General features: G+C 42.2%; 1 pseudogene; it reads left to right on the forward strand.

The window, feature by feature from the left end:
• The first annotated feature begins 258 nt into the window (after positions 1 to 258).
• LOC120227055 overlaps positions 259 to 5,667 on the forward strand; it is a 9,900-nt pseudogene continuing 4,491 nt past the window's right edge.

Raw genomic sequence — 5,667 nt, forward strand, 5'->3', positions numbered from 1 at the left:
TAGTAGACCCTTTTTCCAAGTGTGGTCCTTGGGCCAGTAGCAACTGAAAACCCTTGGCGCTAGTCAGAAATGAGGAATTCCAGGCCCCATCACAGACCTGATGAAATACAAGGCGATCCTTTATGTACCTAAAAATGTAAGCAACAGCACTCTAATCCAGCAGTTTTCAAACTGGACTGCTCATTGGAATCACCAGAAGAGTGTCCAAAAATCCTGATCTTGAAGAGTGGTGAGTTCTGTGCCTGTGAGAATAATGCTATGTGGATCAAAATCAGGTGCTTGGATGTGACCCATCTTATCATACAGTCCCTGAAGGAGAACAGCATGTATCAGGCATTACCTACAACACAGGAAGAGACTACTCTGTCTCTGAATACCATGGACAGCACTGGAAGTTTTGTGGCTGACATGAATAATGGACATTGGGATACTGTCTTACAGTCTTCGAAATTGCCAGACAAAACCCTCATTCATCCCTATGAATGGGTTACTCTGGAATTGATAAAGCTGCATGAATTGGGGGCTTCCAGGTCACTCCTGAGACAGACTGCCCTAAGGATCATGTTAAAACAAACACAGCCAGAGAAGTGTGTTCATTTGGAGAACCTCTTGGCCAGGTCTAATTTTGATCCTCATGAGGCCTACCCAGATGGAAATAGCAAAGAGAAGAGCAGCAATCACCCAGATCTTAGTTGGGGGAGCCGGTGGGATGCCTCTATCTCATCTCATGGTACAAGTACTGAGGTGGCAGCAGTACCAGGGGCTGCCTTCTCCAGCATGACCATAGATTTGTTCCAAGGCAAAGCAGCTGTCCAACATGTGGAAGAAGAAAAGTTTCTTACACAACTGAGCTGTTGTATTGAGCTTGGTCAGAAATCACAGGCAGAGTGTGCTCGATTTTCTCCAGGTGGCCAGTATTTGGTCACTAGGCCTGTTGTTGGTTCACTGAAGTCTGGAACTTTACAACTGGAAAAATCATGAAGGATCTTTAGTTACAGGTCCAGGATGACTTTAGGATGATGGATGATGCTGTCCCCTGCATAGGTTTCAGCAGAGATACACACATGTTAGCAACTGGGGCCCACGATGGAAAAAATCAAGGTATGGAAGATTCAAAGTGGACAGTGTTTAAGGAGATTTGAAAGGGAACACAGTAAAGGTGTCACAGAAAAGCTTTTCTAAGGATAGCAATCAGATCCTTACTGCCTCTTTTGACCAGACAATTAGAATTCTGTAGTTTAAAATCTAGGAAAATCCTGAAGGAATTTTGTGGCCATTCCTCCTTTGTTAGCGGATTAACTTTTATACAAGATGGACATTATATTATTAGTGCATCCTCTGATGGCACTGTAAAGGCCTGGAATATGAAGACGACAGAACATTAAAATATGTTTAAATCCCTGGGCAGCACTGCAGGGACAGATATCACTGTTAACAGTGTGATTCTGCTTCCTAAAAACCCAGAGGGTTTTGTGGTATGCAACAGATCAAATACAGTGGTCATCATGAATGTGTAGGAGCAGCTTGTCAGAAGCTTCAGCTCTGGTAAGAGAGAAAGAAGGTGGTGATTCTGTTTCTTGCACCTTGTTTCCCTGTGGTGAATGGATTTTCTGTGTAGGGAGGACTTTGTGCTCTCCTGTGTTAGTACAGTAACCGGCAAACTGGAGAGAACTTTGAGAGTTCACAAGAAGGATGATATTGGTATCACTCATCATCCTCATCAGAACCTGATTGTTACCCAAAGTTAAAATGGGTTCCTAAAGTTCTGGTACTTTTCATTTAAAATTCACTTGAGAGAGGTGCCTGGATGGCTCAGTTGTTTAAGCATCTGACTTCAACTCAGGTTATGATCTTACAGTTTGTGAGTTCAAGCCCCGTGTCAGGCTCTGTGCTGACAGCTCAGAGCCTGGAGACTGATTTGGATTATGTGTCTCCCTCTCTCTCCCCTTCCCCCAACCTCTCTCTGTCTCTCTCTCTCTCTCTCTCAAAAATAAATAAACATTAAAAAACTCACTTGAGAGCATGTACTTAAAGACCTATTCATGTATTATTTTTTGGGCTACATTTTCTAAGCAATTGTCTGAATTAGGCACAATAATAATTTTGGGAAAATCCATGTTCAAGTAGCAGTACACTATATATATATATATAAATATATATATATTTAAAGGTATTCATTTATCTGTTCCTAATCGGAGCAGTCACTCAATGTTTTCATTAGTCTTCTACCTGGAAAGTGAAATACTGCTGTTTTAGAAAATAATTGTACTCCTCTGATTATTTGAAAAGGTGAGTAAAATGTACCTCTTGTATTAAAACTTTTAAATAAGGAACTATCCCATACTCAGTAAGTACCTCTTTGCTGTTCCATTTTTTTAGATGTTAATATATTTTACACCTTTAAAAAAGAAATACTGATCTCAAACCTCTTCCACAGAGATTCTGATTAATTGGTCTGGAACACCAAGTGAGCCCTGGGATTTTGAAAGCTCCCAGTTGATTCTAAATTGAAACAAATACAGAGCTATGCTCCATCTAGACAGAAAGATATAGAGATGTTTTTCTCTACAAGGAGAGCCAGCAAGAACGAGCATGCCAGAAGAGTGGAGGTGATATTTGCAGACTCAAGTAAACAGGCAGAGGGGCCAGGAGAATCACATATCCCAGAGGTAAGAATTAGGGCCCCAGGCACAGAACCAAAGATCAGAAACATACAACAAATTCCGGCAGTGGGTAGCTGATCAAGATACATGGTAGATAAAAAATGCAAAGGGTGGAGGACCTGTCAAGGACCAATGCAGAACCTTAGTAGCTAGGATGATGGCAAGGGTCAGAGAAAAATTACAGTCAGTCCTGCTGTAACTCAGGTTTTGTAAACACAGATTGACAGCAATGTGCTTGATACTGAGCTGAGCATAAGGCAAGTTTTGTTTTTGCTTATACATGATGTCATCCATAGAAATATTAGTTGAACAAGAAAACTGCGCCCACCTGAAAAGAGCCACTTGGGAACACACACAGGGGATACATGCACATACCTCAGATTCCCTCAGCTCACTGCTTTCCGTCTGATTTCCTGTCACCCTTCTCCCACCCCTTCACTCCTCAGCAGTAACTCACAAGCTACACCCACACCAGCTTGGCCTGGGGCTTTAATGACATATTTATTGTGGCTTGTGCATATTTCTTGACCACTGGACATATACAAAATGGCGCTACCAGTTTTCTTAGATTCCTGCTTTTTGCTTCCAACTTTTTTAGATGAAGGTTTTGAATGTGTCCTTAATCTCATTATCCCCATAGGCCCCTTGGTATTGCTTGTGCAGGATTGCATAGCACTGTTGTTTTTTGAAGTGCATATGTTTCATTAGAGTAGAACCAACTGTAAAATCAAACGGATTTGATGTAGACTCATTTCACTTCTAAATCACTGCTCTAGAAATTCCCGTTAAGGACAGGTTTAAGTAACAGCTGTGAATGGGATCACTCTCAGCTCTGAAGAGAGAGAAGAGAATGTAAGGTGAGACAGGCTGTCAGCAAGTTCTCTGAAATGCTCAACGGAAGGAATGGTACAATGTGGGAACAGAGGGAAGGGGGTGTCGACTGATTATAGGACAGGAAGGAGGACTTCTTGGTGACCTCATGTGTCCACATAAGGAAGAAGGTACTGGAAAACTAGAGAAATGGAGTGACACTAAGGTCAGTGAGAAGCTGAAGAGTTTGGCCTGTTTTCCCCAAGTAACGACTGCATTTTGTGAAAGTTTGGAGCAGGGAGATTACCTACTTCTTTTAGAAATAATAATATGCTGTCATCAAACAGGCTGGATTTGGGGGGCAGGGAGAGCAAAAATATAAGGTTAGTGCCATGGCCAACATGAGAGTAATTGACATTGAATCGAGATTCCCATGGGAACAGGAGCCTTCTCTCTCCTTGCTTCCTCATTGAAGCCCCCCAAAGGACTACTTTATCTTGGTTCTGCTTCATTAACTCTTCTTGCCTGAATCTGTCATGCAATGTCATGTCCTGCAAACGCCTCTTAGGACGGCCACCAACAATTTCCTTTCAACCAGATCTCATCACACTTCTGGTCTTTGCCTTCCTTGGCCTTTTTCAGGGATTTTGTTTTGTCACATTGGCAAACCAAATCCTCATAGCTATCTTCTTTACACTCCACGATGCCATCATTTTCTGGGTCTCTTCCTCGTTTTGTGTTCATCCTATATTTGCTTACGTCCCTGCCTCTGCCAGATTCTTTTGTTTGTTTGTATGTTTTTGTTAGAAATAGTTTATTGTCAAGTTGGTTTCCATATAACACTCAGTGCTCATCCCCACAAGTGCCCTCCTCCATGCCCATGTCCCCCTCCTCCCCCAAACCCATCAGTCCTCAATTTGTTCTCAGCATTCAAGAGTCTCTCATGGTTTGCCTCCCTCCCTCTCCCTCTCCCATTTCCTCCCTTCTTCTCCCCCACGGTCCTCCATTAAGTTCCTCCTAATCCTCCTATACGTAAAATTATTATAAAAATATTGTATTTGTCCTTCTCTGCCTGATTTATTTCGCACAGCATAACACCCTCAAGGTCCACCCATGTTGCTCCACATGGCCAGATTTCATTCTTTCTCATTGCCATGTAGTATTTCATCATATAGACAAACCACATATTCTTGACCCATTCGTCCGTTGATGGACACTTAGGCTCTTTCCATGTTTTGGCTATTGTTGAGAGTGCTGCTATGAACATTGGGGTCCATGTGCCCCTATGCATCAACACTCTTGTATCCCTTGGTTAAATTCCTAGCAGTGCTATTGCTGGGTCACAGGGAAGTTCTATTGTTAATATTTTGAAGAACCTCCACACTGTTTTCCAGAGGGTCTGCACCAGATTACATTCCCACCAACAGTGTAGGAGGGTGCCTGTTTCTCCACATCCTCGCCAGCATCTAGAGTCTTGTGATTTGCTCATTTTAGCCACTCTACTGTCGTGATGTGGTATCTCAGTGTGGTTTTGATTTATATTTCCCTGATGAGGCGGGATGCTGAGCATCGTTTCATGTGTCTGTTGGCTATCTGGATGTCCTCTTTGGAGAAGTGTCCGTTCATTCCTTCACTGGATTGTTTGTTTTTCGGGTGTGGAGTTTGGTGAGTTCCTTAGAGATTTTGGATACTTGCCCTTTATCTGATATGTCATTTGCAACTATCTTTTCCCATTCTGTCAGTTGCCTATTAGTTTTATGGATTGTTTCCCTTTGCCATGCAGAAGCTTTTGATCTTGATGAGGTCTCAATAGTTCATTTTTGCTCTTGATTCCTTTGCCTTTGGGGATGTGTCAAGTAAGAAATGGCTGTGGTTGAGGTCAAGGAGGTTGTTTCCGGCTTTCTCCTCTAGGATTTTGATGGTTTCCTGTCTCACATTCAGGTTCTTTATCCATTTTGAGTTTATTTTTGTGTATGGTGTGAGAAAATGATCTAGTTTCATTCTTCTGCATGTTGCTGTCCAGTTCTCCCAGCACCATCTGTTAAAGAGGCTGTCTTTTTTCCATTGGATACTCTTTCCTGCTTGTCAAAGATTAGTTGCACATAGATTTGTTGGTGCAATTCTGAGTTCTCTCTTCTATTCCATTGGTCTATGTGTCTGTTTTTGTGCCAACACCATACTGTCTTGATGATTA

Source organism: Hyaena hyaena, unplaced genomic scaffold (genome assembly GCF_003009895.1).
Source record: "Hyaena hyaena isolate Hyena2069 unplaced genomic scaffold, ASM300989v1 scaffold_1976, whole genome shotgun sequence".
Lineage (NCBI taxonomy): Eukaryota > Metazoa > Chordata > Mammalia > Carnivora > Hyaenidae > Hyaena > Hyaena hyaena.